The sequence below is a fragment of the Thermobia domestica genome, chromosome 9 (genome assembly GCF_964235325.1).
Source record: "Thermobia domestica chromosome 9, izTheDome1.hap1.1, whole genome shotgun sequence".
Taxonomy (NCBI): Eukaryota; Metazoa; Arthropoda; class Insecta; order Zygentoma; family Lepismatidae; genus Thermobia; species Thermobia domestica.
In genome coordinates, this window is record NC_137462.1 from 6200101 (window position 1) to 6213151 (window position 13051).

Sequence of the window (13051 nt, forward strand, 5' to 3'; positions counted from 1 at the left end):
AATATATTTGCTTTTCCTGTCATATACGAGTATAAAAATCCCACAAAGGAGACATTCATCTATACAATGGCATATGCAAGGTGGGTTTCCGGGTCTAACTTTCCTCCCTTGTGCAAGACGTTACGCAGAATAAAGTTTACCACATTAAGGCACGTACACAAACACTTAAAATATGAACTTGCGAGCCTGAATCCTCCCCTGATATTCTGTGTATGCAACTGTATCTATATTTTCAGATATTGTCTAAACTCATTTAATACAAAAGAGACTAGTAAAGTTCTGAAATACTTTTTTCTTAAAATTATTTTTAACGAATTCCACCTTAAAAAAAAAAAAAATGCCATCCTTCGCAACCAGTCTTCCAACAAACCCTACAATGTATTGTCGGAGATCTGGGCATAGTAAATCATCGTTCATAATAACGCTTCCCTTTCAGTTTGTTCTTCACCTGGGGAAACAGCAAGAAGTGAGGATACTAGTACTGAGCAAATACTCAGAGCGAACTTTAGAGCGGTGTGCTGAAGCGTTATCGTGAAGAAGCTAGCAACATAAAAGTAGGTCATTCGGAAGTACACTTACATGCTAAATTATTCTTAATAATAAGATAGGGGGCTATACGTATTTGTATTCTTTATCAAACACTCAGAAATTTAGTTTTAATCAATATGAATATCATACAAGTAGTTAACCATAATTTGTTTCAGAATTGGTCAGAATTACAACAGAGTACATGACGTTCCCTAAGTAGATGGTGCTTCATTGCGTTAGAAGGGGGATGCAGCAGAATCACTGCCTAGCGCACACTGTTATGTCCCAAAATGTACAGTCCGTAGGAAAAAAAAAAAACTGGAACATGAGCATTTAAGTTTGTGAAACAACGCCTAACAGCCCAGAAATCAACATAACGTCTAAGTGGCGTGAATCACGCCAGGAGAAACCTTGGCGTCCTCCCCTGCACACTTATTTTGGAGCAAAAGACTTCGTCGTTGAACAATAAACTTACATGCTCATGTTGCAAGTTTTTTGCTGCGGACTACAACTTTTCCTAAATTCAAGAACACTTACTCTAAAAAGATCCTAAGTTATGCTTTAATCATTTGCTCTCACTGAAAATTTAAGTGAAATAAAATCTGTTTCACGTCTCAGATATGTAGGTTAAAAGAAACGCATGATTAACGAAAAGGGTTTATGAAAGATTAGGAATTAGTTTTCTGAGTTTTCGGTATCTACGGCTAAATCAGTACGTCAGGAGTGAACGATACGTCCCTTTGCGATTACATTGCCCGGAGAATTGCAGACTAAAGCCACATTGTCACGTTACAAGAACTTGTAGCTATATATATATATATATATATATATATATATATATATATATATATATATATATATATATATATATATATATATATATATATATATATATATATATAAACTTGAAACCCTACCATATTTTACCATGTACACACAGTCTTGTAAGGGTCATAAAACATTTTTTTCCATCTTGCAAAGAGTCGAACAGTGTGCAACTTTCTGGGACGTCTTGCTTCCTACCTGCTATCGCCCTCCCGCTGACAAAGGAAAAAACAGTTTCGCCGTTTTCGAAACAACGGATTCTTTTGGACAGGGAGGGGGAGTGCGCCAAAATACATGTTTTTAATGAAGAGGTTAATTGTTTGTCCACTAAAGTGCAGTGCTGAAAGGGTGGTGATACCTTTCTTGCTTACAAGAAGTTGTAAAATTTAAACAGTAGATAGAAAGATCGGGTAGCAAGGTCTTTTTTATGACAGCTACAAGATTCATGTAAAATGGAAACGTGGTCTACGAATGGAAGGGACTATTATGAGATACATCGCGGCATAATGCCTGGTGTGACCGAGGAAAACCTCATTCAAGAGGACTGGCCTGAAAAAAGCTTTTACACCTCTCGACCGCAGGCATCGCTGGCACCAAAGGTGAGAGCGTCAGCGACTACGCTACGCAGTGCCAAGAACAAGTGGAATGAGAATGTGGGAAGAAATGGGGGAACTTCGAGGGAAACTCACGGCATGATATTCTTCAGCATAAACTCCCATGGCTTGAGATGAAACCAGACATTCTTTGCAACAGAGGTGAGATTATTATAGAGTTACTGTTCCTCCCTATGTACTAAGTTGTGTTCCCTGCTTATAGCTGGAGAATCCAAAAACTGATTAATCAAATTCTGAATAGTACAAATGAAATTGAAGGGTCCAGGGGAATAATATGATAAGTCACATTTTGCAAATTTTACAGTACAACAAATTTAAAGTTTGAAGTTACATATTTTTCAAAATGTCATTACAATGTAATGCTTATTGTTGTTAACATTCATTTTAGTTATATCTTATTGTGATTGGATATTATAAAGTATGAAAAATAATATAGTAGTAATACTTTTTAAACAATAAAAAAGTACTGTGCTCTGTTTACCGGACTTATCAGAGTTTTCCCCAAACAATCACTACTGTCTTGAAACTGATGATAATTTTATATACAAAATTGCTGTAAGAAATCTAATAAAAACACATCTTTGTAACACTTGTACATATTATGAAGTCTTTTCAATGGTGGTTTCTTGATTTACTGTGCCTTTGGAAGGTTTGTGTAGTACTCCACTGCTTTTAAAGAGAAATAGTTTTACAGTGACTGCAAATCTGCATATTTCTCTTGAGATCTCCAGGAACCCTAAAAAATGATAGGCCTAGATGAGTGATGCTTTTAAAATTAGTTGAGGTGAAAACAAGATAGGTTAGAGACAGCATATAGAAGTAGTGCTGTCAGTCGGGTCGATTCTGACCCGAATCGGGTCAGCTTTCAAAAATGAAAAATGAAATCTTTTAGTTTTACGTCCCATGCTTATGCCGGTTAGGCTAAAGGAGACGGTGATGATGAGTGATAAATGAAATGGTGGAATGAAGAAAGTGGAGGAAACGGGAGAACTCCGAGAAAACCCACGCACACGGTGTTTGTCCACCACAAAGTTCACTTGGCGCAGGCCGGAATCGAACCCAGGTCCCAAGCACCAGAGGTGAACGCCATTGAGCCGCCGCGGTCCCCAGCTCTTTTCAAGTCACTGGTTGGTCAGCTCGGGTCATGGATAGTCAGCTAGGGTCGTGTTACGGGTCAGTCGAGTCAGCTCGGATCTGGTTACGTGTCAGGTTGGTTCGAACATTTTTGTTTCGGGTAAGGTTCCGGTCGGATTTTGGGTCAACTTGAACCGAACCAAAACAAAAATGTTTGACCTAACCTGACCCGAGCTGACTCGACCAACCCGTAACACAACCCTAGCTGAATCTACTCATGGCTCGAGCTGCCCCAACTAGTGGCCCGGCTCGAGTCGGAATCGGCCCGATTGAGAGCACTGTTTATAAGCTAAGTTAAACATTTGTAGGCTAGTTTACGTTAGGGTAGGTTACGTTCGTTATTTTGTAACGTGTAATACGTTAAAACTTACCATCATAGGCCGAGGATTACCAGTATTTTTCAAATGTTTCGTAAGATCATCAATTTTTCCGCGATCAATACCATAAGGTGAAGTGAATGCAGCTTTACAAACAGTGACCTCCTCTGTCTATCCTTCTTGTACCACCCGCAGTCGGTATGAATATGATGCATCACAATAAGACGCTTCACTCTCGTTTTTCCTAGGCCTACGTCTCTGCACAGGTACTATTACAATTAGGCCTGACAGGTATATGCTAATTTTATCATTTGACACCATTTCGTTCATTCGTCTAATGATTTCTTGTTTTCCTACATCATTAACCTTTTCAAAACGTCGTTTGCAAGTGCACTCTGGGCCGGTCTCATGGCTCTGTCGTCTGAGTTTTGCATTACATCTGGAATTCTTCCATATGAAAGTTTTTTCTTAGGTGTTGAAGGTGGAGCAGATTCTTCTTCACTCAGGGAATCATCCATGCTTTGTTGATCATTACCACTGGCCACAACAACTAAAGAAACCCACGTTTTATTGTAAACTTCACGTAACTAGAGCACGTTTCTGAACGGATACTGTGAACAAGTAATTTCTTAAATGGCCGATATAAATGCTGATAGTTGTATATACAACACAACAATAACCTGGACTTAACAGCGTTTTCCCCAGAAGGTTGTGGACTTAACATATTCTTCCCCAGGATGGGTTTTCTTTACTCGTAAATATTTTCGGACTTATCATAGTGTTCCCCTCGTCATTAAATCAACAGAAACGTCCGTTTTCATAGAAGAACACTGCATCAAAAACAAAAAATACCGATTTTTGGACTTATCAGTTTCTTCCCCTGGACCCTTCAATTGTATTCTTGAAAACTGGTCACAGAACTCCCTAGCTTGATTTTTCAAACAAATTAGCATGAAGATTCGTGAAGGTTTACCAGTAAAGAATCATTAAGTAATTATGGTAATGCGCATGTCGCCAACCGCAAGGGGCTTATGTGCGTTTTGAACACACAGAAAACTCGAGAGGAAAGTGTACTGAGCTCTAAGAGACGAAGACCGTCAAAGAAATTAATTTTCTTTACTAATACATTGACTTATGTACCTGAGGACTTCAAACTCGATCACCTCAAGCTCGAGATGTTCAAATTGGAGACTAGCGTGTACCCACACGCCTATTTCATAACCGAAATCACGCAGAAAACCATACGGATACTTCCGCTTCTTTAAATATCCTCATTATTAAGATTTGAAGAAAGTTACTTCCCTAATGTTCTCATAGATTATAGCTTCCACCTCTCTTTAAGTCTGTGGAACAGACTCTCAACTCGAAGCAAGTTTCAGCTCGAATTTCAGAAAGTCACCTTTCTGTGTTTATAAAATGGAACTATTTTTCGCGTAAATTGAAGTAATTACACGGAAATTGCAAACACTATACTCGACAAAACACAAGAAAGCTTCAGTTCCGTTTTATATTATATTATATTATATATATATAACATTTTTCAATATATAGAAAAAAAAACACTGGAACATCTACGTAACCCCCCACCGAAAACAGAACTATAATGAGGTTAAAGCATACGATTACAAATTTACTTTTATATTTAATGAATTATAGTGCCAAGAATCATGACTTAAAGTGACCCGTGGTTATTACAGAGTGCCCTCGAAAGGACGTTACATAAAACTTTTTTCGCTTATGTCAGCTGCTGAAACTTTGCCTTAGAACTTTCCTTTACACTCTTGAACCATTTACTAAAATCCTCTAAATAACTAGTACGCGTTATCTTCAGTTAAGAAGATTTTGCTGCTTCAGCAATATTACAAAACTATTAAGTAACACACTGCGTAGTAAATAAACTCGTAGTCGACATAGTCCACTAAACAATTATGCATTTACTTGCACATAATGAGGCGACTAAGATAGCAAGTCCTGATTATTAGGAATTTGCTTCGAACTTTATGAGAACCACATATTACTTGAATGGAAGTCTTATACAAACCCAAATAGTGGTTTGGACTCCACTTTGAGCCCGTCTAGAAGTGAAGTGTTTCTTCTAATTGATTAATCAAATTGAATAATTTATGTAAGAAAGAAAACAGCACACAACGCATATCACTTATGATGCAGAAAAAGATGCAAATTACACGGAGCCCTTGAAGCATCCTTTAGGAACTATGACTTTCCTTTTCTTGTTTCTCTAAATCTAACCCACGTATGTACATCAATTCATACAATTCTTTGCGTCGTCACTTACGATCATGTTTTGTGCGCGGTTTCGGGAACCACTTTGAACAGAAAGTTGCGTATCATGTAGCTTGGATGGTGAAAAGGAACGTTAAACTCTGATTAAAAATTACTCATTCCTAAAAGTCTGGAGAAACAAACTGTTCTGGGGCAGGAACCCTGATAGTCTTGTCAAGATATCTCACTGTTGCATGCTGTACTCGTCTACTCACTCAGCGTAATTTATATCCACCCGTGTGTTTGAAGACAAATTCACTCCGCAATGTGACAATAAATGGTCAATGATAAATCTCCATGAAAAAAAAAAAATCGCAGTGCAACTATATTTGCCACGAAAATGATATGTATTGCACCTTTCTTCCTTTGTTGGGTGAATTACCACTTATTTAAATAACGAATTCTCAGATACTTTGCAGGTTCGTTTGAGTTTATTGTCACTATCAGTACCAAGGCTACCATACGAGGAACGTCCAATAAGTTGTCTATTTAGACAGAAAGGGAGGGGCGAAGCATAATGATGTCTAACACGCCACTGTGGGGAATCCCGCTGCGCAATTTGAGGTCAGTCGGAGCATAGAGACCTGCATGGGCCGGGCTTGGGCGGGTCGAATCTGTTATTTCTTTGGGGCGGGCCGACACTGATTACTCTTCAGGTCGGGCCGAGTGGGGCCGATTAATTGCAATTCTTTAATAATTATTGACTTTCGTTAAACGATAATTAGAATAAAGGCAAACGTTGAAGAAGTGTGTGAGCGAAAAATGTTACAAAATGAAACTTTTAAAATTTATTGGGCCCGGGTCGGGTTCGGGCCGACGGCCCGTGCAGGTCTCTATCGGAGCAACGCAGTGTGTTTGTGTTACGCCGCGTAGCGACTGTTTGTGTGACGCCGCGAACGATGCATTTGCGGAAGTTGAAGCAGGACGGACTTTGAAGAGGACCAGGACAAATTCCTAGCTTAATTGGTGACAGGGGATGAAACCTGGATCCACCACTGAGATTCTGAGAGCAAGCAAGAGTTCATGTAGTGGACTACAGACCATGACAAAGACTACTTTTCTCTCTGGGATTTCTTAGTTGCCCACAAATTGGCGACGGTGCATAGACCACCATGGGTACTACATCGAAAAACAGTAACGATCACGTGAGCCTATATGCATTCCTTCCTGTCTAGGTAGATAACTTACTGGACGCCCCTCGTATATGAGACTTAGACCTACACCTGAATGTGGGAACAGAACAGCAAAGGAAAAAAGTCCCATAGTCATACCCTTTAGGCTAAAGCAGACTAATAGTTCATGAAATTGATTTATGAAACTGGAACGTGAATGCGGGGAAGAAATGAGAGAACATCGAGAAAACCCATGGACACAATGTTATTCACTAGACAATTACATGACACGGGATTGAAGCAGGAACTTTTCTAACACCACACGTGAGCGCTCACCCACTGAGCTATCATACCCTGTCGAATCACGAACTCCTACGAGAATTAAATGTACAGTACTCTCTGGCGCCAAAGATGCGTCGTTTGTTAACCATACAAGAACTTTCAACAGGGAAAGAAATCGCCCACGTTCTACATTAATACATTTCAAATCCCGAAAATCTACAAGGAGCACCGTGCGTCTTCCACTAATTCTTGTCAACAATTACAATTTAAAAAGGTATTTGTTACGCTGAGATGGTGGAAGTAAAAACAAGACAAACAATGCGAGCGTAACATACTGATTAACACTCTTGCTCTGCAATCAACACATTCCGGGTTAGAATCCCGTAACCACCAATCTTGATAGGCTTATCCCTGTAGTTACAGTTAAGTAGAGTCAATATATATTTGAAAACAAACAAAATTGGAAAACGTAGTAACTGGGATCAAGAAGTTAAGACAAAAGTTCATGGACGTCCGGCTAATATAACTGATGACCCACACCAGTTCAATAGATAATTCTCAATGAAGCATCTATTTATACTTCATTATTAATATAACGCATGCAAAATTACGATTTAGTCGGTTCCAAGAATACGTCATTCATTATGAAGTAATAGTTAACTAAAAGCTTTACAATAATGTATGTAAAATAAATAAAATGGAATCTATAACATCCTGCTCACACATATAGATTTTACTAGCAGAATATCCGTTCTTCGCGCGGTCAGAATGTGTTTCATTTTGGTCATAACGTACTAATGGGTCTGAATTTGGATTTAAATGGCATCGTAAATACCATTGTTCATCTCAGCGACCTTCAAAACCTATGGTTCGACATTAATATCGATCATTTTTGTCTGCCCCTCCCTTAACTTACACCGTCAAAGTGAAATGATAAAATCCATCATTTCAGGCCCGAACCTCATCAAATGTTGAAAATTTCATCGAGATCGGTCGGTTCAAGAGTTATAAAGTCACAAAGAGTGATTTTCATATTTTATATATATAGGGTGTTTCAAAACAACACCGACGTTTGCAAGGTGATTCCTGGAACCAAGACAAAAAGTATAGACCAACCTGAGTGCAGAAAGTTTCCGAGTTACAGACTGCCGAAAACATGAAAAAATAAACGTTAAAGGTCCATAGGTCCAAAACTATGGGACCTACCGTAGTCGAATCAAAGTTCATTTAGGAACTACTAAACTACTATGTGCCCTATCTAAGTATTCAAGCTTCAGAATCCTGCAGTACTTACGCAAAAATTTTTATAGAGGTAGTTTCTGAGTACTTCAAATTATATGCCCATAGAATAACTCCCTCTATAAAAATATATAGGGTGAACCACTTATATTCATATACCCCTGTAACTTTTACATCAATAGACAAAATGCGCTAAAATTTTGCACCGATACGGAAAAATTCACTACACCAGCGAATTTCCGAGAAAGTTGTACATGAATTTGATGCATCACTTGCGCCTATTCCCACTTGAAAAACCGAAAGTTAGGTCTGATTCCCAAAACACTCGAAGAAGATTCGACCAAGAATCGAGTGAGTGAGTGTCCCGGAAACAAGCTCAGTCCAGGGGAGTCATTTAGGGGAGCAGGAGTGGACAATTGCCCCCCAAGAGTTTGAGGTTGTCTACTAATACAAAACATGAAAGTCTTATATCGGTAGTGGTGTTGCCACCCTCAAGCGAAGTCTGAAACGACGCCTTTGGCTCAGTCATTTCATTAATAGGTTAGTTCTAATGTGCGAATTATCAGGGAGGATAAGTGGAAAATCTCCCTCAATAGATCTGAATGTCTCGCATATATTTTGAAATTTCCGATGTTAATTTCTTCGGATATACACTTTATCTCCTAAAGTTTTTTGATTGACACAATGATTATCCTTTCGTTGGGTCTCTATTTGGCCTCCTTTTTAATTAGCAGAACATGTGTAGTAAGTTTAAGCTATTTTCGATTTAATTTATTTTTAAACAACTTCAGGGTTACACAATTGGATGGCGAACTGTGTCAAGGGGTACGCGAGAAAAAAGGTTGAATAGCACTGGACTATACGATGCAGAACCCACCGTTTAACGGAATCAGAGTCCCTACTCCGCGGCATGCACCTGTCTCCAGAGATGAACTCATATCTTTCCTAACGTGGAAGTGGTGAAGAGCTAAGAATGCTGCGTTGAACGGAAAACTAACAGAATATTGATGATTTGATTTAAAAAAAAAAAAATTAACGTTCTTTTCAGCAGCGAATGGAAGAATCTACTAATTAATGTGGAATCCGAAACACAAACAATAAAAAAAAAAAAAAAAAAAACTGGTTAGGACTCCTGTACAGAAGAAAATGAAATCTTTTAATTTATGCCGGGTAGACTAAAGGGGACGATGATAAATGGACAAAATGGTAGAATGAACAAAATTGGGAGGAAACGGGAGAACCCCGAGGATACCCCCACACACGGTGTTTGTCCACTACAAAGTTCACTTGTTGCGAGCTGTGATCGAACCAGGAACCTCATGCACCAGAGATGAACGCTCTACCACTAAGCCACCGCAGCCCCTTTTGTAAGAAAAACTGAATTCTTGGAAACAGACAGGAGACATGGTGCAAAGAACAGGAAAGAGTGAAGAAAACCGATAGGAGATATTATAACAAGTTACGATTACGACAAAAGACAATTTGTGAGTGAACTGCATGGAAGCTCTCAATCTGCGGCAAGTAAAGACATAACACTTATGATAAGGGTCAGATATCAATAATAATAATAATAATAAAAATCATGCCTTTCAGTCAGTTGTAAAGTCGTCAAGCAAATAACCATACATACTCCAAGTTACTTTGTCAATTTCCGAACAAACTGACCCGTTATAATATAGTTTCTTGTACTGTAGAAGAAATTACGTTCTCTCTCTATGCTTTAAAAAATAGTAACCCGGAACATTTTGAAGTTGATAAAACATATACCGGTATCCAGTTTTGTTTGTGACTCTACAATATTATTTTAAAATTAAAATGCTCTCTATTAGTTATCGAAATGAAACTGAATGGAATTGCATTTCGCGTTTTACGTCCCAGGATTTGGCCCTTATAAAGAGAGATGATCAATGAAAATGAATGACAATAAAAGAATTCGTGGAATAACAATGTAAAAGTAAGCGGGAGCTCCGAGAAAACCGACGAACATGCTGATGTATACCACTAACTCTCATGCCCTGACATCGAATCAGGCACCCGTTACACCAAAGATGAGCGCCCTACCTCTGAGTCACCGTGCTCTTTAGCTCTCGCAAAGTATATTAATTACAAGCGTGCTTGTTATTAATTTTATTTATTTATTGTTACTGTTACTCAGACCTTCATATAAACGAATTTGTCACAATTTAATGATGACAGATTATGCCAGTCACTGACTCTAAAATTATCACCATCCAAAAGAAATAATACAAACCAGGAACACATTGATCATGAAGAAATGCATCCCTGACCTTTCTGAAACTTCTGAGGGAAGGTACGCCGGATTAACACCAATACTGAACGTCAAAACAAATTAACAACATGTTACAACCAACATGTAACATCACGGTCGTGATGATAGTTAAGCATCACTGTCGCACGGACTTTCCAAAATATATGTGGGTGCATATCAATGGCGGAGCGTGTTATGTTTCCAGGGCAGTCTCGATTTTTTAAAATTATTTTCTTTTAGTTAAAATATTTTATGAACACGGTCATAAAGGGCTATGTTCGATTCTATTCACAATACGTATAGTTCCTTTTTTTTTTTTTTTTTTAAATTTATTGTATAGACTGCCTTTGACTAGACTAGACAGGCAAGGAAAGGAGGAGTATGTTGCTGGTTGCCTTTTATACAAACACATTTGAAACAAACAATTATGTTTTAGAGTTTAGAAATTTGAACTTCCATCTCAATGTGTTAATTGTTTGTTTATTTATTTATTTTGATAATGGCAAGTCAGAAGTATTTATTTCATTTGTTTTTACGTACAAATCCTGTGGGTGCGGGAGCCCCGGAGCCCCCACGTAGTCGGCGCACATGGTTACAACCTTTTTTAATTGTTATTTTGAAACTAAATACCCAATGAAAGGAAGTCTACACTGTAATCAGCATTCTATACGTTTAATGTATATTGGTTCAAATGGGTACTAAGTGCCAACTGCATAGGAAGTAAATACGCTAAAAAGCTAACATGCTAATTTAAAATATAATTCTATTTTATCACATTCCATGCTTTCCAGTAAATAACAGTAACTCCCGGCACTCACACAGCATGGCCTCGGCTTTACACCTCGTACCAGATGGAACATATTTCCAACTCTATTTCGTGGAATAATGGGTAAAATTTGAGTCATGCTGATGTGAAATGATGTCAAAGGCGCACCCTAGAAGTTTGAACGTCATTTTTTGGCAGTGACACCCAACCAGGTTCAGTAACCTTTGGATTTAACGGGTTGGGAAGGAATCCACGTGTACGCAAGTACTCACCTCTCCATTTTCGAAACGTGCCCGAACTCCCCGAATGTCTCTGCCACGAATTATCACACAGAACACAACACAATTACTGAAAACTGATGCCCGTCAAAGGATTCTTCGACAAAGTTAACCAATAACAGCTTTTCAGGTGATGTCCTCACAGATAATCACAAGCACCGCAACCTCTCTTCAGCACTACGAGATGAATTATGTTATTTCACCACGTGGACACCTCGTCTGTTGGCTCATTCAGCTGGGAAGTGAACTGAGACTGCGCATGCGTAATGCGTTCCTCTGCTGGGGACACCAACAGCTAAATCGCGAAGCCACAAACAACAACCAGCTCAACACCAGCTGTGTTATCTTGCTGGTCACGTGGACAAATTCGTCAAAGAATCTTCTGCGTAGGGAGAAACTGAGGTGCGGGGGATGAAAATATTTTACAAAAAAACTTTATAACTATTTTTTTTTTAAATAGATGTCTATGTATACAATTCAAGAATTTCATTCTTTTAACTACAACCAACAAAAACAAATGTAAAATATCTCGGTTACAGTAGGTTGATGGAGACTAGCTAAATGCAAGCGGATGTTCATGAATCAATGAAAGAATGAATTGGTGAAACACACTGCGTAGAAGGAAAGGAACATAATCTTGTCACCTGGGCTGGGATCGAACCAAGAACCGTTTAACTGAGTCACCATGTTCTTTCAATCTACGAGCACAGTGAAGGAAAGGACTTTTAGGATCTTCACTGGACTTACGCAATCATAATCGAGGAATACATATTCCACACCTAAATTCTTTAGTTGATGAGTTGATTTTAACTCCCTTTCAACAGCGAGGCTATATGAGACGGGGCCTACTGATTAACATGGAATCCGAACCACATGAGCTCTGCCCGGTATCAAACCCGAGTTTACCACGGGTATACTAACCGCTTAGCCACGAAGCTCACACATCAAAATTCTTATCTTCTCTCGAATTGGATTTAATAAATTGATCGTAATTGCCGTAGTCAATACTACTGACTCTGAATTTCCATTTGATAGTTAAGCCTGTAATTAATCGCATTTCCTGTTTGGGGGCAGGGGCATGATGGCTCAGTGGTAGAGCGCGAATCTCTGTTGCGTGGGTTCCCTGGCTCGATCCCCGGTCAAGTAATTTTGTGGTGGACAACATTGTGTCCACACGTTTTCTCGACGTACTACTGTTTTCTCTAACTTTCTCATTCCACCAATTCTTCCATTATTATTCACTTGCTTTAATAATCGTCTCCCTTAGCCTAAAGGATATAATCGTGGGAGTTAAAAGATTTATTTTTTCCTAAACTGAAATTATAATTTGCAGCAAATAACTTTGGATACTCATCAAGTTTGTGAAAACGAAACCAGAATTCCATACAATCTTACTTTATTTCT

At 38.6% G+C, this 13051-nt stretch overlaps 1 protein-coding gene across 3 annotated transcripts in view; it reads right to left on the minus strand.

The window, feature by feature from the left end:
* LOC145694361 (uncharacterized) overlaps window positions 1–13051 on the minus strand; it is a 162898-nt gene that overhangs the window by 97085 nt on the left and 52762 nt on the right. Inside the window, exon 1 of one of the 3 annotated variants that reach the window (XM_081770514.1) lies at window positions 11642–11915. The exons of the other annotated variants lie outside the window; for them this stretch is intronic. The gene's annotated coding sequence lies outside the window, so the exon portion shown is untranslated. Of the gene's footprint in view, window positions 1–11641; window positions 11916–13051 lie in introns of those variants that run through there. 3 annotated transcript variants of the gene reach the window in all.